Here is a 19,954-nt window from a genome sequence, read left to right on the forward strand (position 1 = left end):
AATTTTTTTTGGCATTCTGAAGCCGTAGTTCATTACATAAGCAAAAGAAATAATGCTGTAACACTGAGAAGATATTTTCACATGTTACACACAGTGTTCATTCTAGAGACATATGAATCAGAAAATGATTGAAGGCATTTATGTTGAAAAGATCTAGACATTCAGTTTGGAAATATGATGACCTGGGTCCCATGTTAAAGAACATGCTGAACAGGGTTCTGATCTCCATTTTAGAGATGTGGAAAGGGAGTTTCAGGGATCAGTAACTTCACAAGTTATACAGCCATGATGTCAGTTCTGACAACCCTAAAAGGTTGAGGTATGAAGTTTTGCAGGCTGTTTCATATAGCTAACACAGTGGTGCTCCAGTCTTGCTTACACTGAATCACACAGGGAACTTTAAAAAATACTGAAGCCTGGCCCCCGCCCTATGCCAATTAATCTAAATCTCTGGTGAGGGGGCCCAGGCACTGGTATGGTATAAAAAACAAAACCCCCAACTTCCTCAGGTGAGTCTCTTGGGTAGCCAAGTTTGAGAACCAGTGATTATGCTGTAAACCCGAGAATATGATGAATTGGGTTGTTGAATCAGGGTGATCCACAGCCAGTGGGTTCTCATATAGTATTTCATGACCTGAAAGCAAATGTAGATCAACTCCTTGCGTTTTGTTTGGAATATCGTTGTCATGTAACATCATCTTTTCTAGCCATTCTTCTTTTTTCTGTTTTCAAATGACTCATGCTGAACAGTACACTCACTTCACGTTACCACTTGGTCCTTCACGTGGTTGTCCCAATGCCCCATTTATCTTTGTGGTCCTGGGCACAGCCCAGAAATTTAGAACAATACAAGTCATTTGGAAATTCAAAACATGATTTCTGGTAATGCTTCAGGAAGTATTTTAAAGTTAATCTTTATTTCCACGGTGTCCTGGACTCCTTCCTGAAATAGATTAAAAACTGGTTATTGGCAGAGAGGAGAAATAGGTGGAAGGGATTTGGGCTAACGTTGAGATCTGTGTGACTGGTCCTGATTTAAATGCTGGAAATGACAATTGAGTCACATACAGCTTTTCTAATTCTGAATCTATCTTTACTGGAATATTTATTTTACCACTACCTGGGTAAAGATTTGTAAAGGAGTTCAACTCATTCTTTTTAAAGGAACTGAGATCCTAGTTTTTATCACACACATACAAATGAATTTTCTTCCTTTTAGATAAAATGGGGGGAAAGTACAGAGATGAATTCTGTTAGATATATTCTGACTCAGGACAAAGAGTCTAAATATTATGGTCATTTCAGAGTCATCCTTTGCCCAAACCTTAGACAGACATTGTTTTCCATGGTCTTCAATTCATCACCCCTGGTCCTCACACATTTTTGAGAGATTGGGTGTGTTTATGTGCTTTCCAAAAATTGCACATCGCACGCACTCTATTCCCCTGCCTACAGCAATTTGCTTTGCTAAAATGACTTATTTGAATCCCAGACTTACTGTTCACCAGGCATGGGACTTTAGACAAATTGCTTAACTTCTCTGAGACTAAGTTCATTCATCTCTAAAATGAAGATAACTCTATGGCTTATGATGGCTGTAGGAATTAAAGCGAGATAATTTACGTAAAGCACCTAGTACAAATTCTGGGACATGGTAGTTATTCAGTAAATGTAATTTACCTTTTTTCCTTCCCTTTCCCTCTATCAAAATATATTCGCAGAAAGAAACTGAGGCTAGTCATTTATGTCAATACATGAGAATTTGTCGTTTTTTTCATTTCTTAGGATATTCTACAGAAGTAGACTTCTAATAATAGTGGGGATGATAATTATGCAGTGATGCTTACTGTGTACTTTACTATGAGAGTTACTGGTTGGGTGGCTTTACAGAAGTTTAATATCAGAGAATTCGCTCCAGGCAGGCAGCTTTCTACTCTGCATGCAGGGAAGACTTACTCCAAGTCACATTCAGGGATGTGCTTGTGCAGGCAGCATTGAATGGCTATCTCAGGATGACCTATCATCAGAGCTCTATCCCAGCTGATTCAGGGTAAGAGTAATCATGAAAGTCAGGAACTACAAAATGCAGGTTTTGGGAAAGAAAGTAGGCCGAACTTCTACGAAAATTATTACAGAGAAGTAACAATAATTAGGAGAATGGAAAATATAATCTTTAGTTACTTGGTGCCCTGGTAGATATACAACAGCACAGACCACTTCAGGCTGGAGGATGTGAAAAACTCTGTGAGGGAGGCTTGAATTGTCTTTAAAGTACTTCTCAAAGACACTCCTGCTGGGATACTTGTCAGAAGTGCCCTAAGTCTGTTTTTCTGGAGACATGAAACCCTTGATTCAAGGACTTGTAGAGAGAAGGCAAACAAAGATTTAAACGCTGTTCTCTCATTTTTCTGGAGGGCATACCTCATTTACAACAGGAGATTTAGGTTATGTGATCCCGTAAAACTTGGCATAGAGAAATTGAAAGCAAATATTTATTCTGCAAGGATGGGTTAGCCGTGTTAACGTAGTGAGACTTACCTTGTACAACTCTAAAGAAGTTTGTTGAGTTGTTAATGGAATGACGTTCTCTATGATTAACAAATGTTAGGAAACTGCCGTCAGATTTCTGGTAAACATTTAATAATACTTGTGAATCAGACAACAGAAATGGAGTACAATCCGCTCCCCCTGACCCCTTAAAGAAAAAAACCACATTTTTCTTTTGGCTCAAAGTCAGTATTAAGATGTTATTCAGAATAAGACTTTTTGCCCTATGGAATTGGCCTCTTTGTTACTATATATCCTTTAAGTTTCTGGGTCAGCACTGTGGGGAAACTGACACAACCTCAAAGGACTCTCAGTTAAATTTGCTTCATTTTGCTGATTCATATAAAGAAATACAATACATAGTTTTTATTGAGAATACCCCAAATAACGCCTTAATCCTGATTTTGACCAAGGAAAATAAGAGGTCTTTTTTTTCTTTATTTTTCTCTCTCTACGTACGTGTGTCTGTGTGTGTGCATCTGTGTCTGTGTGTATGTATGAATGTATTTAAAAAGAATATTTGCGACTATATTGAGATCCTGAATGCGTAGACAAAGTTTCCTTGAACAAATGACTATGTTGTGTTGAAACTTCTTTTGGTGCTGATTCTACCTGATTAGTTTCAGCTCTTTAATAGCCTGGGGGTTGTGATAGTTGATGTCACAGGAGTCCAGAATATTGGCACTTTGACTTCAAAGAAGAGATCAAAGAGAATTTGTAGAGGAGTTCCAGGTGTGTTCTGTAACTGCTGGTAAAGAGACGCAAACATTCATGATACATTAACTGTGTCTACACCACATAGAATGAAGTGGAGATTCGGTACTTGTTTAGTCATTAATCGGTTGTCTCCCTAGGCTGACAGAAAACATCAATTAGAATAAGTAGCTAATTGACAGAGCTCTACTTTGCCTTTTGTTTTATAGACAGTCCTAGTATATAGATACCAAATGTGTTGTTCTATCCTTGTGCACAATTCTTAAGATGACTTTGGGCCAGTCTAAACATTGCCTAGGAATTGTTTATCATGGATAATTTAATACTCCTCCTGAAGCATGTATCCTATTAATTTCTGCTTCAGAATTTCCAACAAGGCAAACATTTACACAAAGAGGGTGATTCCCTTGTAGCTGCAGGGGTGGATCAAGCCAGTGGTACCAAAATAGAAATGACTATGTCCAGGTCCTCAAGACTTTAATCATATCCAGTGACTGTGCAAATCGTGCCAGGAGGAAGGAAGATGTGATGTCTCTCTGTGGCTGTGCAGTTTATCTTGTTGTGTATTTATTACATGGCTGCAATAGAGGGGTGACACTGTGGCTTTTCCCCCAACTCCATTTACCAGCTGTTAGTAGAAAGACATATTTGGCACATTTAAAAACACAGAGACTAGGGCAAGGCAAAGGAGGCGGAAGGATGTTAGGATAAAGGAAAATTTTCCAGACTTACCAACAATTTATTTTACAGAGGAAGTCCTTCTCCACTGATTCTTGCTCATGGAAATCTTTTCACCTGCCTTGCCCAGGCCTTGATGATGATATCTGGGAGGTATTAAGCAATCCAGAAAATTTATTCATCAACTTGGATTCATCTTTATTAATGAAAGAGCAGAGAAATCAAAGTTATTTTCCTCCTCTCCCCAAAGTTCAGGATGTGTAATGCCTAATGGCTTGCTCCCTACTTGGAGCAAATACATTCGTCAAATTTGATACACTGACTCATAAATTATACGTTAGGGCCAAACCTGTTCTGTTACGAGAAATTAAGACTCCCTCTTGGCACATACTTTGGCTCTGGATTTGAACTGGATAAACAACATCTTTTGTTTAAATGCTGAATTTGGAAAGTAAACCAAAATATACAGGCAATCAGTGATCTCTCCATCTCTCACAGATATTGCTGGATTCAGGACAAGAAGCCTTGTGCACTTTGGGCTCCTCTCCGAAATTGGTGCCCTTCCGTAGGGCTTCTCACCCAATGAGTTTGACCGGGAGTTTGAGGTAAGTTCTAGGGGCTCTGGCTGTTGCAAGGAAGCAAGAGAAAAGAGTGGAGTCTGCCTAACAGAGACTCCTGGTCTAGTGTGAGAAGCATACTTGCTGCATGGAATTTAACCTGAATTCTAACACCTCAGAGATACCGCAGTCTAACCATTGGAACCAAAGCATAAGATCTGGAATGAATGCACTACATATGATCTGTAATTGTATTATTGGTAACTATGAATCAATAATGCTAGAAACACCTTTTTTTTTTTAATGTAATTATAATATAATAAATGTCATTAGTAAACATAATACAATATATAATAAATAGCATAATATAAAATAACAAAATATAATTTACCATATAACAAGGTCAAAGGAGAGCAAAAGTATACAATCACTTGAAATATCCCCCAAAAGATATTTTATAAAATTCAATATTCATTTGTAATTTAAAAGAAAGAGTAAAATAGGGATTGATGAATGCTTCCAAAATAAGAAGAAATTATATGTCTAAAAGAGAAAGAGGTAAGTGATAGACTTTAGTAACACTGGCAATAAATGCAGGACAAGATGAGGATGCCTGATATAATGTTAAAGAAAAAGTATTATGTAACATTGTGTTTGCAGCACTGATGAGTTCAGTGAAAAGAGAATCTCATAGAAAAGAGTATCTCGTTCTTCTTAATGTATGTACACTTGTCCATTGCATGAACATAACAGCTTATTTAACCAATATGTTACTGATCTGCATCTGGATTTCTAGGTTTTCATGGAATTTTATTATGCACAGTTGCTTCAAACACTAGGACTTCCTCTTATGTTTATATCTTTTGAAAGAAACAATATCTCCACAGATGATTTATCTGTGCTGGCTGCTAGCTGACTTTGGGTACTTCTCAGTTCTTCCCTTTACCTTCCTAGTCAATATGAAAAGGGAAGGCAAGAAGGTCTCCTGTTTAGAGACTGTAAAGGTAGGTCTTGGTGATAAGGTCTTGGTGGTAAAGGCTAAAAGTATTAACCCAGAACAAATGTTTTTCCAGCTGTAACTGTGTGTGATTCCCTTGGCTTGATTCCGTAGAGGATGTAAGACAAGACTGTAGAATCTGCCCTCAAAGTGCTTCCAGTAGGATGAGCTAAGTCAAGTATGGTGGCATATCTAATTCAAGACAAACTATAACGTCTCCTTTTCTCTCCTGGCAAAACTTGGTGGAGTGAATGTAGAAGTCACTGTATGCTTTAAATTAAAGCAACACAATAAATCCTGTATTGGAAGGTGCTTATTCTGGTCTCTTTGTGGAGACGAATTGGAAATTGTCTTTTTCCATCCCCTTACTTTCAGTCTGTATGTGTCTCTAGGTCTGAAGTGGGTCTCTTGTAGACAGCAAATATATGGGTCTTGTTTTTGTATCCATTCAGCCAATCTGTGTCTTTTGGTGGGAGCATTTAGTCCATTTACATTTAAGGTAATTATCGATATGTGTGTTCCCATTCCCATTTTCTTAATTGTTTTGGGTTTGTTATTGTAGGTCTTTTCCTTCTTTTGTGTTTCTTGCCTAGAGGAGTTCCTTTAGCAGTTGTTGTAGAGCTGGTTTGGTGGTGCTGAACTCTCTCAGCTTTTGCTTGTCTGTAAAGGTTTTAATTTCTCCATCAAATCTGAATGAGATCCTTGCTGGGTAGAGTAATCTTGGTTGCAGGTTTTTCTCCTTCAACACTTTCAATATGTCCTGCCACTCCCTTCTGGCTTGCAGAGTTTCTGCTGAAAGATCAGCTGTTAACCTTATGGGGATTCCCTTGTGTGTTATTTGTTGTTTTTCCCTTGCTGCTTTTAATATGTTTTCTTTGTATTTAATTTTTGACAGTTTGATTAATATGTGTCTTGGCGTATTTCTCCTTGGATTTATCCTGTATGGGACTCTCTGTGCTTCCTGGACCTGATTAACTATTTCCTTTCCCATATTAGGGAAGTTTTCAACTATAATCTCTTCAAATATTTTCTCAGTCCCTTTCTTTTTCTCTTCTTCTTCTGGAACCCCTATAATTCGAATGTTGGTGCGTTTAATGTTGTCCCAGAGGTCTCTGAGACTGTCCTCAGTTCTTTTCATTCTTTTTTCTTTATTCTGCTCTGCAGTAGTTATTTCCACTATTTTATCTTCCAGGTCACTTATCCGTTCTTCTGCCTCAGTTATTCTGCTATTGATCCCATCTAGAGTACTTTTAATTTCATTTATTGTGTTGTTCATCGTTGCTTGTTTCATCTTTAGTTCTTCTAGGTCCTTGTTAACTGATTCTTGCATTTTGTCCATTCTATTGTCCATTCTATCTCCAAGATTTCGGATCAACCTTACTATCATTATTCTGAATTCTTTTTCAGGTAGACTGCCTATTTCCTCTTCATTTGTTACGTCTGGTGGGTTTTTATCTTGCTCCTTCATCTGCTGTGTGTTTTTCTGTCTTTTCATTTTGCTTATCTTACTGTGTTTGTGGTCTCCTTTTTTGCAGGCTGAAGGTTCGTAGTTCCTGTTGTTTTTTGTGTCTGTCCCCAGTGGCTAAGGTTGGTTCAGTGGGTTGTGTCGGCTTCCTGGTGGAGGGTACTAGTGCCTGTGTTCTGGTGGATGAGGCTGGATCTTGTCTTTCTGGTGGGCAGGTCCACGTCTGGTGGTGTGTTTTGGGGTGTCTGTAGACTTATTATGATTTTGGGCCGCCTCTCTGCTAATGGGTGGGGTTGTGTTCCTGTCTTGCTAGTTGTTTGGCATAGGATGTCCAGCACTGTAGCTTGCTGGTCGTTGAGTGAAGCTGGGTGCTGGCGTTGAGATGGAGATCTCTCGGAGATTTTTGCTGTTTGATATTATGTGCAGCTGGGAGGCTGGACTCCCTCTTGGCACATACTTTGGCTCTGGATTTGAACTGGATAAACAACATCTTTTGTTTAAATGCTGAATTTGGAAAGTAAACCAAAATATACAGGCAATCAGTGATCTCTCCATCTCTCACAGATATTGCTGGATTCAGGACAAGAAGCCTTGTGCACTTTGGGCTCCTCTCCGAAATTGGTGCCCTTCCGTAGGGCTTCTCACCCAATGAGTTTGACCGGGAGTTTGAGGTAAGTTCTAGGGGCTCTGGCTGTTGCAAGGAAGCAAGAGAAAAGAGTGGAGTCTGCCTAACAGAGACTCCTGGTCTAGTGTGAGAAGCATACTTGCTGCATGGAATTTAACCTGAATTCTAACACCTCAGAGATACCGCAGTCTAACCATTGGAACCAAAGCATAAGATCTGGAATGAATGCACTACATATGATCTGTAATTGTATTATTGGTAACTATGAATCAATAATGCTAGAAACACCTTTTTTTTTTTTTTTTAACGAAAATGTTTGAGATCTGAAGAAAGAACAGACTAATAGCTGACTCTTCCCACTAAAGGAAAGCTTCAAAGAAGTCACTCAGTCAAGACAATGTATTGCCTGGTTTTCTAGAAGAAAAATAAAACATCTGGCACTTTTCAACTAATAGTGAAATAAATCTAAAAGCAGAGTTTTCTTCCTCTCTGAAATCAAGAGAATCCTTTAAGTTGTGAGGATATTATATTAAACTCTTTAATTCTTTGTGGGAATTTTAGATTTTAGCTGTCATTATAGATTACTTTTGATATCGTCATAAAAATTTTCTAAACAGAGGTATTTCCAACTCTTGTAAATGTCAAAGCTACACCCAGCCTTCTCCTATGTCCTCAGAGGTGCCTATCCATTGCCTTTTCCTACAAGGCCGGACTGACATTTGAGTGATGAAGCCCAGGGAAACCAGACCCTGGTTAGGAGCAGGTAGAGTAGGTGAGCAGAGTTACCAGGTGGCCAGGCCATACTTGCAGTGATGTGAAACAAGGACTTACACATTGTGGCAGTATGTTTGGTGAAGCCTATTGAATCTGGAAATCAATTAAGAATGTATCTTCTGGATCTTGTTTTTTTGTTTTTGTTTTCTAGCATGAGCATCTACTACGTGCCAAACACAATTCTATACTATGTCTTAGCGCCCTTGGCCTTACACACTGTAATACACCCTGAGTCTTTCCTTCATCACCTGTACTAACAACAGCATGGTCTGACAGAAAGTAGAAGGACTTTCGAATGAGAGTTCCAAGTTCATATCTGAGCACTGGCCCTCACTTATGTGACCTTTGGCTCTTTATACTTCCTGAATCTCACATTACTGACTTATAAGAATAAAAGCATCTCCTATATTTAAAATAGTTGGCAAGCTTAGTAAATTTTTTCGGAGTTCTCATTTTATAATTGAGCAAAGTATTAAGGGAAACAGAGCAGTAAAAGAAGTGAAAGAAATGAAGCGTAGAAAATATTATTTATGAGGAAAAATGAAAGACCAGTTGTCACACAGGCAGCTTACGAACCAAGTGGGGGATGAGTTACCTGGGAAAAGATTTGAAAGATCTGCTGCTATATGAGTCAACTGTATCCCAGAACTGGGCTCCAGACTTCCCCGCTGGCTTGTATGGTTGGATTGATAGTAAATGGGCCATCCTCGTTCTATTTGCCAGTACCATCTATCACAGGGCAGAGTCCATCCTTTGTGTATCAGGAGTAGTAGGCCGGTATTCTTGGTGAGAAGACAGGTAATTTGTGTAGAATCACTGTCCTGCTCTGAGTTCGAGTTTTATATTTAGAGCCTGTGGTACCTGAATCAAAGTTGAAGAGTTACGTTACAAGTTTCTCTTGGAAGCATGGGCTTTTCTGTCTGGCAAGGCTGTGTGAATGTACATAAAACTAAGAGAAACAGAGGGCTAGATAGGCAAGTTCCTGGAAAAGGAAGAGATTACTAAATTTCTCCTGCTCTCTTGTTATTTGTTTTCTTTTCCAATTTTTCTCTCTCTTCATTGCCATAATGCTTCTGGATTCCTTTGGAAAATGAGCAGGGTCAACTTAGCAGTCACAGAGTTAGCACTGACCTGGCCAGGAGTCCAGCCAAGGGTGAATGACAGCAATATGTCAAGTCAGGGCTGTCTGAAGCAGAGTGAGCATGGAAGTTCCTGGGATCCATGGAGGTGGGGAGGGCACAGATTCTTGGCGGTCAGAGAATCATTACGTCCCTGCTTCATAAATGTGGTTAAGTTATAATCCCAGCATAGAATCTGTGTCTGCTCTGCTACTGTATACACCCGATTGAGGTGGATATCTAGGACCAGACAGCAGTCAGAAAGTTAGAGATATACAGGTACAATTTATCCCTGATCAAAAAACTCTAAAATTTCTTCAGTTGGCAGTCCAGAGGGAAGTGGAGACTCTGGGATGGGAGACACTCTGAATGGAGACCAAGATTGCATCTAGTGTGTAATCCACGAAGAGGAAATTGAAAGTTGATTGTGTTCAGATGGTCCATGGAATGTTGATTAATTCCAACAGGGAGAGCGGCCAGAAGTTGCGAGAGTGATGTCCTTCAGTGTGTGAGCCGTGCTAAGAACCAGTTCTCAGCTGCAGTGGCTGGGCTTAGATGGAAGTATGTGTAGTTTATCTGGAAGAACGACGGTAGAGTACACAGGCAGAGCTACAGTTAGGTGGGTAGGCCAGTGGATGGAGAATGAGCAAGGTCTCTTCTTAATGCTTCCAATTTAAGTGAAATAAGAAACAAGGTTATCAGCTGATGATGAGAAAGGGAGGAGTTGTGGGAGGTATGACTGGGAAGTAAGTGGCAGAGGAAACAAGATCACCGGAGATGAGCTGGTCCAGGAACTGGAAAAGCCAAGATAACAGAAAGATTTTCTGTAGGAATATGAAGGTCACAAGATCTGTGAAAAGACTGGTGATGAGAGAAAGAGAGTGAGTCATGAGCTGAACTCTTCAAAAAATGAGAGGTAGTCAGATGGATCTCTGTAGATCCATCTGAGATATTGGGTGCTATAATCACAGGCATGACTTTTAAATTGCTGAATGTTGTGTTTTTGTTTTTGAGATGGGAAGAACAATGATCTCGAAGCAGCATTAAAAGGCAAGGACAACTACTGTGTCTCCTGATCTGGTAGCCCAAGGGTGAAAACAGCAAGACAATGAGAAGGCTCTAGGGGAAGCAGGTCCTCAAGGGAATCCAGATTTCAGATGGGGCAAGAATGTGTAGGGAACATTCACATAGGAGGTTGAGGATACATGGGGATTGTGCTGATGGCAGATCGGGATTGCGGAGAAGAGCAAGCAAGATGAGCATGGGCTCTGAAACTGGGTCCGATGAGGGGACAGAAAACGCCATATGGACATGACAGTCTGGGTGATAAGAGATGACTTAGGGATTTTGGAAGAATAAAAATATTCTTATGAGCATATTTTGGGGGCAGATATAGAGGCTATAAAATTTGGCTTTCTCATTATTATCATCAGACTGGTTCAGTGCTTGTCACTTTGGATGCAGCGGATATCACATTTGTTCTGTTAGTGTAAGTTCTATTTCCTGGAACATGTTTATTACTACTGACTCACTGGGCTTGAAATAATCTCAGAGGACTCTAGTTCATGTGAGTGTGTGTGTGTGTGTGTGTGTGTGTGTGTGTGTGTGTGTGTGTGTGGGCGGTCAGTTTTATGGAGATATAATTTATATACAGAAGGAAGTGAGACTTACCTTGTTTAGTGTATCATTTTATGAGTTTTGATAAATGCATATACCACCAAATCGAGATCTAGACCAATTCTAGTACCTCCCAACATTCACTTGTGCTTATAATCAACACCTTTTTCCTAATCCTCAGCACTCGGCAACCATTGATCTGTTTTGGTCCCTATAAGTTTGCCTTTTCCAGAACGACAACTAAGTAGAATCATATAGTATGTGGGCTTTTGAGTCTAGCTCCTGTCACTTAAACATAATGCAGTTGAAATTCATTCTTGTTTTGTGTATCAGTAGTTGGTTCCTTTTTCTTGCTGAGTGTTGTTCCATTATATGGATATAATAGTTTATTTGTGAATTCACCAATTGAACAATATTTGTGTTATTTCTAGTTTTTGTTGATTATGAATAAAGCCACTGTAAACATTTAGTATGTATAAGTTTTTGTGGGAACATAAGTTTTCATTTTCCTTGGGTGAAAATCAAGGAGATAGTTGGATCATATGGTAAATGTATGTTTAACTCATAAGAAACAGCAAAACTAATGTCCAAAGTGGTTGTAACATTTTGCATTCCTACCAGCAGTGCACGAGAGCTTCAGTTGCTTGTCATCCTTGCCAGTGTTGATATTGTCAGTTGTGTAAGATTTTTTATTTGTTTTTGTTTTTTAATCAAGTGGGTATGTGGTGTTGTCCCATTGTGGTTTTAATTTGCACTTTCCTAATGACTAAAGATGTTAGCATCTTTTCATATACGTATTTTCCATTTATTTGTATATCTTCTTAGTTAAAATATTTTGCCTATAAATTTTTTTTTCTTATTATTGACTTTGGAGAGTTTAGATATTCTAGATACAGGTTCTTCACCTAACATGTCTTTCAAAAAGATTGTATCCAAGTCAGTTTTTATCTTAATTTTCTGAACAGTGTATTTGGAAGAACAGAAGTTTATATTTTAATAAATTTCAATGTATCAATTTCTTTTTTTTTTTTTTAAAGGATTGTGCTTTTGTATCTGACAAATCACTGGCTAACCCAGGGTCACAAGTATTTTTTTCTATGTTTTCTTCTAGGTATTTTATACTTCACAGTTTTACATTTAACTCTATAATCCATTTTAAGTTAATTTTGTGGATAGTGTAAGATAAAGGTCAAGGATCATTTTTTTTTTTGTATATTCAAGTCCAATTTTTCCAGCACCATTTGTTGAAAAGACTGTCCTTTCTCACTTGAATTCCCTTTGCACCTTCAGTAAAAAATTAGTTGACCATATCAGTGTGGGTAAAATTCAGGGCTTTTCATTTTACTCCACTGAATATAGTTAGTACCATACTTCCTTGATTACTGTTGCTTTATAGAAAGCCTTGAAATCAGGCAGTGTGAGTTCTCCAACAGTATTGAGTCTTCTAATACATGAACATGGAATATATCTCCATTTACTTAGGTCTTCTTTCATTTCCTTCATCAGCTCTTGTAGTTTTCAGTATATGGGTGTTGATAATCTTTTGTTAGATTTATACCTAATAATTTCATGCTTTTTGGTGCTATGGCAAATATACTTGAAAAAAAATTTACTGTATAAATTTAAGTTCCAATGGTTATTGTAAATATATCAAAATGAAATTGATTTTTTATATTGGCTTGTATCTGTGACACTCTACTAGAGTTTTTGTAGAATCTTCGGGGTTTTTTTGTTGTTGTCTGCAAATAGTAGTTTTGTTTTTTTTTTTCCTTTCCCATTCTTATACCTTTTTATTTATTTTTCTTTTTTTATTGCACAGACTTCAAATTCCAGTATGATCTTAAATAGAAGTGGTGAGAGTAGGTACCCTTGATTTTTTCATGATGTTAGGAGAAAAACATTGTGTTTCTACATTAAGTATGATTTAGCTGTACTCTTTATATAGATGGACTTGGTCAGACTGAGGAAGTTCCCTTTTTTCCTAGCTGAGAATTTTTATTGTTAATGGATGTTGAATTTTATCAAATGACTTCTCTGCACCAAGGAGATATTTACATTCTTAAGTCTGTTTATATAGTGAATAACATATTGATTTTCTAATGTTGAACCAGCTCTGTATTCCCAGGATAACCTCATTTGGCCATGATGTATTATTTTATTTTGTAAATATTGCTGAATTTTACTTGCTAAGATTTTATTGAGGATTTTAACATCTATGTTGATTGAGACTATTGGTTTGTAGTTTTATATTCATTGTAATTTCTTCATGTGGTTTTGGTATCAGAGTAATGCTGGCCTCTTAACGTGAGCTGGAAAGTTTTCCTTTCTCCTCTAGTTTTTGGAAGATTTTATGTATAATTCATGTTATTTCTTCTTTAAGTTTTTGGTGGAATTTGCTAGTCAATCCATCTGGTCCTGGAGTTTTTCTTGTTGGAAAGTTTTAACTACAAATTGAACTTCTTTAAGAGATAGTGATTCAGATTATTTATCTCATCTTGAGTATACTTTGGCAGTTAGCATCTTTCAAGGAATTTGTCCACTCCTTTTGGGTTGTTGAATTACTGATATTTGTATCTACTCCCTACCCTCTGTCATGTCCCCTCTCCTTTTCTTTTTCTGTCAGTCTACTTAGAGGTTTATTAATTTTATAGATAATTTTTAAAACCCAGCTTTTGGTTTCATTGATTTTCTTTATTTTTCTTTGTAAAATTTTGATTTTTCTCTTCTCATTTTTATAATTTTCTCCTATTTGCTCTGCATTTAATTTGTACCCTTTTTCTAGTTTCTTAAGTTAGAAACGTAGGTAATTGATTTGAACACTTTCTTCTTTTCAAATATAGATATTTAATGCTATAAATTTCCCTTATGATGTTCTCTTTGACCCATGAGTTATTTATGTCTGTTTAATTTCCAAATATGTAGAAATTTTCAATATATTTTTGTTATTGAAATCTAGGTTATTTTAGTATCATAGAACATACTTTGTATGCTTTTAATTATTATAAATTGGTCAGGATTTGTTTCATGGGGCAGAATGTGGTCTGCCTTGTTGATGTTCCTTGTACACTTGAAAAGAATGGGTATTGTGCTGTTGTTTGTTTTATAAGTACCAGTTAGCTCACATTGGTTGCTAGTTTTGTTCAGGTTCCATATTCTTACTGATTTTCTTCTACTTGTTTTTACCATTTTCAGAGACAGAGGAATATTTAAGTTTACAACTCTAATTGTGATTTTGTCCATTCCTGCTTTCAGGTCTGTCAGCTTTCACATTTGCGTTTTGGATCTTTCTTGTTAGTTGCATACACATTTAGGATTGTAATGTTACTCTTTAACACTAAAAATATTCTTTGTTCTGAAATCCACTTTGTCTGACAATACAGTCACTGTATCTTTCTTTTGGCTAGTGTGTGTATGGTATATCTTTCCCATATTTTTGCTTTTAACTGATTTGAGTTTTTAAATTCAAACTGGCTTTATTGTTTTTATTATTATCAATTTTTGGCCTCACTGCGTGACATGCAAGATCTTAGTTCCCCAACCAGAGATTGAACCAGTGCCCCCTACAGTGGGAGCATGGAGTCCTAACCACTGGACCGCCAGGGAATTCCCAAACTGGTTTTATTGTAATCAGCATCTATTTGCATCTTGCTTTTTCTCATCTTCTGATAATCTCTGATTTTTATTTAGTTTTGACCATTTGCCTTTAATATTACTGATATGGTTGGATTAAAACCTTTTTTACTTGTTTTCTATTCCATTCTTTCTTTGTTCCCTTTTTTCTACATGCTTTTGGATTATTTTTAAATTTCCATTTTATTAAGCTCCATTATTGAATTATTTTTACATTTTAGAAATACTTTTCTCATGTCATACCATTGATAATATACGTCTCTAGGTAATTGCCATCTGCCTACGTGAAATATTATACCTCTTAATGTGTAGGGTTAAGAACCTTACAACAGCATTCTTTCAATTCTACCTTCCCAGGCTTTGAGCTATTGTTGCTGCAGATTTTACTTTTATATATTCTATGAACACACAGTAAATTTGTACTGTTTTTACTTTAGACAGTCACTTTTCTTTTAATGCCATTAAAAATGAGAAGACTGTTTTCTATTTACTTTCATTTTAACTGTTTCCAGAGATCTTTAATTCTTTGTGTAAATCTCAGTTTCTGTCTTATATCATATTCTTTCTGCCTGAAGAACTTTCTTTTACATTTTATAATGCATGAGTGCAGGTAATTAATTGTCTCATCTTTTCTTTGTCTGGAAATAGTCTTTAATTTGGCATCCTTTTTGAAGGATATTTTCATTTTCTGTAGAATTCTCAGTTGCAAGTTTTTTGTTTTTCTTGTTTGTTTTGGGGTTTTTTTCCCTTTCAACATGTCTTCTTGTTCTCGTACTTTCTGACTGAGAAATCTTTTTCAATTTTACCTTTGTTCCTCTGTACGTAATGTGGTCTTTTTCTCTGGTTGTTTTTAAGATTTTCTTTCTCTTTTTGGTTTTCAACATATTGTATATATGTCTATTTAAAAACTATATTTATCTTGCTTAGAAATCTCTGAGCTGTTGGGATCTGTGCATTTGATATCCCTCATTACTTTTGGAAAATTCTTGACCGGTATCTCTTTAAATCTTTATTGTTGTGTTCTCTCTCTTGTCTTCTAGGATTTCAGTTGCTTTACGTTAGACCATTTGATATCATATGATAGCCCTTGGATGCTCTCATCTTTCTTTTTTTGTGGCTGTGTTCGGTCTTCGTTGCTGTGTGCTGGCTTTCTCTAGTTGTGGCGAGCGGGGGCTACTCTTCGTTGCATTGTGCGCAGGCTTCTCATTGTGGCTTCTTGTGTTGAGGAGCACAGGCTCTAGGTGAGGCTTCAGTAGTAGTGGCTCGCAGGCTGTAGAGTGCAGGCTCAGTAGTTGTGGCGCACGGGCTTTGTTGCTCCACGGCATGTGGGATCTTCCTGGACCAGGGCTCGAACCTGTGTCACCTGCATTGGCAGGTGGATTCTTAACCACTGAGCCACCAGGGAAGCCCCTCTCATCTGTTTTGTTCACTCTCTTTCTCCTTGTGTTTCAGTTTAGATAATTTCTATTGACCTGTCTTCACATTAGCTGACCTTTTTCTTCAGCCACACGTCATGTCTATGGAAGTGATGGTTGAGGGCATTCTTCATTTCTGTTTCTGTGTATTTGTTTCTAGCATTTCCAATTGACTCTTCTTATAGTTTTCATATCTGCACCAAAATTCAGTATCTGTTCACGCATGTTGAACACCTTTCTTGCTGGACCCTTTAATACGTTTATTATAGTGATTTTAAATTCACTATGTTGTGGCCCAGAATACGGGTTATCTCTTGTTCTGTCTGGTTCTGCCAGTTTCTTTTTCTCTTATCAATGGGTTGTTTTGTCCTTGCTTTTTTGTATATCTCATAATTTTTCATTGAATAGTGGACATCATGTATAGAATGGTAGAGCGTAAGGTAACTAGAGGTAACTAGTATTTATGCTTGGAAATGGGTCCACTATTCTTCTGCTGAGCTGTTACTGTAGGGTGTTAGTCAGTCTACTCAGAGGTGAGCTGGGTTTGGGTTTTGTTGTTGCTATGGGTTCAGGTTTTGTTGTTGCTATGGGTTCATTCACTGTACCCCTGGCTTCATGTTCTTCTAGCATTATCTTGTTTAGTGTGAGATCTCATTTGCCAGTGGATTTTTCTTAATGTTCCTGTTCCTCCCTCAGCAATAGATCTTCTCTACCTATATTTTAGAGGGGTCTTCTCTCTATTCTTGCCGCTCCCACAGTGGTGGGCTGTTGTTGCTTGTTATCTGGGTTTTGCTACTGAGGTGGGAGAGCTATTCTTTGTTTTTAGTGGAGAATCATGGAGTCATGGAGAATGACTGATATGGTACAAATTCTCCTTGCACCTGAAGTTTCCAGAGGTTCTATATTTTCAAGGCCTACACTTGAACTTTAGGAATTTATTTAAAGTTTTAACTGGGTTGTTTTACCCACTTATATTGCAGCCCTGACTTTCTTCTGTTCTTACTAGTAAGCCTATGTTCATATTCCCTCGCTCCTTAAAGACACCTGTCTTTTCTTAAGCTTTACACTGGTTGAATATCATGTGACATCAGTTCTCTAGGTTTAAAAATTCAGGATTTATAGTGTATCCAGCTTTTTCTAGTTGATAGAGTAGAAGTAATCCTCTTTTCACATTTCTACATCCCAGGCAGAAGCCAGAGGTTAGTGTAAGCTTTTAAGGAAAAGTTTTTAGCATTTTTCGCATGTATTCATACAAAAATGGATGTTGAAACATTTTGATCTTGATTATTTTGATATTTATTCTGATAAAAAATAGAGCTTGGCTCATGAAGCTCTGAGCCCAGCTGTACAGTTTCAAAAAGGAGACAACTGTACAGGCTACAGAAGGTGATTCCACATGAAAAATCAAGTCTTGGGGCAGTGACTTGTCCCCATAGCCACTGGGGTAATCTGCCCCCTATTTACTGCCAAATTATGGACATAATGAGTCACAGGCACATTGCTAAATATATCAACAGTCCTGCAAAGTGTTTCAGGGGCACATCCATCAGTTATGGTCATGAGAAAGGTCATAATAGTACAGGCTTTCATCATAATTCAGCTCTCCCTCCCCAGTTTGCCTTGGGTGTGTTGAAATACTATGATTATTCAGTTAGAAGCAGTGTTCATTTTTGAAGACAACTTACTGGAAATGAATAAAGTATCTGAGGGAGGCCATCCCATTTAAAGGCCCACTTCCTCATTCAAAAGCTTTTTGTGTAATAAAAGTATCTCAAAAACTCTTCTGTGAAATTCACCAACCTCATTCCTTCTAAACCATTGGTTAGAATCCACAACTTCAGCTGAAAAAAAGATTAGCTGTAGACTTGGATGCGAGCCATTTTCACTGAATTCCCTTCTCATACACTTCTGTTAATAACAAAAGCATTGTTAATAGCACTGCTGTGTCCCGTCTTTCCAGCTTGGTGGGTATTTCTGAAACTGTAACCCTGGCGGCATCTGACAATCCATAAAGTCGTCTGACATTTTAATGTGGCTATAAGATAGGGTGGAATCATATAGAAACCTACCCCCCCAATTAGTCTTGGATAAAAGAAAATTCTTCTAAGTCCCTTTACTTTGAATAGTGTTCTCTTCCTACCGAAAACAATGATCCTGGCAATTTTCCACAGCCTATATAACTAAAATCAGACAACAGGGATCAGGAAATCAGAAAACATTTCAAAATTAAATATTGAAAGATCTTCTAAAGCCAATACTTGCAATCTAGCGTTTTTTAGTTTTATTATCCTCTTGATAAACTAATTGAAGGCAGTTCATGCCTTCCTTTGCTAACTTTTAGTCCAAAATCGTATGGATTTGTCAAACCTCAGGAGATTATTCGTCCAAGTGGTTCAATTCAGTAACCTGTTTCCATGTTTTATCCACATTACGGCAGATCAATTTCCCCCTGAAGATTAAGGGTCCTATTTTCCATGTGCTATTTAGATAAAGAATTCCAAAAAGAAGTCACGTTTCTTCCTTGCCTGCTTATGATTTGAAACTTGTACATTTTCCCCTCCAGTTAATTTGGAGGGAATTTCTTTTTGCTCTTTGTTTTGTTTTGTTTTTTTACAGTACTTCGTCACTTATCGCTACTCATTCTTTATGTATTTATGCTAGCCTTGAGTAGCGAGGTTCTTAAACTTCTAAGTTTATGATCGCCCACAGCTCTGGGAAGGTCTGGAGCCACATCACAAGTCTTCTGACCCAAAAGTAGAGCACATTTACTTTGGATGAAGAGCAACATTAGTGAAGACCAAGCCATTTGGATATATTTTTGTTTGTACTAAAACTAAATTAATCAAACTAGGAAAAATTGCCTAGCAACATCTGACATTAAAAGGATTCCATAACAAAAACTAAACCACATGGAGGATAAGATAGAAGACAGCCCAGGCCTCATCTAGATAAGAGTCACAGTCTGTACATGGAGCTATCTTTACCCCTAAAGAGAGAAGGTAGAAAAGAAATTAGATACAGAGGGAGAACTAAGTTAATGTAAGCTAGAATCTACTAGATTTCTTTTCCTGCACTAGGAGCATTATAAACATTTCATTTAATTCTCATGAAACCAATTATCTCTATTTTACAGAGAAGCAGAGCCATTAGTTAAAGGCCAGTCAATTCCTGAAGCCCAACATCTTTTTAGATTCTTGCTAGATTCTTATCCCTTGTAGGAACCTAGACAAATTAACTATCTTCAAATTGTAGCCAGAAAGTAGTATATTTGGAAATATATATTTTTATAGGTTTGGAGTAGTTACCCAGAAAGTCAACTGGAATGTTCAATTTTTCAGTTTATAGTTGGCCAAATTCTTTTTATTGAAACAGACGCATAGGTGGTGGGCTATATTTAGGTAGACTTTCACAGAGGCAGCACTGATGGGCAAAGCTGGCCATGGCTACTGTCACTTAGTGGGAGGGTGATTATGTTAAGTGAGGCTCAAGAAATGATGATTAGTTTTGGGGTTGGAGAGTCTTGCCAAAAATAAACTTTAAATCTTGTAAATAACAAAATTCAAGTTACTTTCTTTGTACTAAAAAAAAAAACATAAGAGAGATTAAAGTTGTAGCAGAGGAAAGAAGATCGCAGCTGAAAATAAATGAAAGAATTTTTAAGATGGATCGTTCTAACAGGGTGGGTGATGAGGGACACACCGTGGATTAACATGAAGGCATGTTTCAGTAGTAGATGGAAATTCAGCAAAGGTCAATACTTGGTGGCATAGATGACTTGTTTCTGGGTTATCTGATTTATAAGACGTTGGTTTCTTTT

The 19,954-nt window shown here is 37.4% G+C and overlaps 1 long non-coding RNA gene across 2 annotated transcripts in view; it reads left to right on the forward strand.

The window, feature by feature from the left end:
- Positions 1–19,954, forward strand: part of LOC137228993 (uncharacterized) — a 359,733-nt gene that overhangs the window by 90,057 nt on the left and 249,722 nt on the right. For both annotated transcript variants that reach the window (XR_010945481.1, XR_010945482.1), the window contains exons 2-3: positions 4,438–4,544; positions 7,523–7,629. This is a non-coding gene — a long non-coding RNA (uncharacterized lncRNA). The remainder of the gene's footprint in view (positions 1–4,437; positions 4,545–7,522; positions 7,630–19,954) is intronic.

The sequence above is a fragment of the Pseudorca crassidens genome, chromosome 8, assembly GCF_039906515.1.
Source record: "Pseudorca crassidens isolate mPseCra1 chromosome 8, mPseCra1.hap1, whole genome shotgun sequence".
NCBI lineage: Eukaryota > Metazoa > Chordata > Mammalia > Artiodactyla > Delphinidae > Pseudorca > Pseudorca crassidens.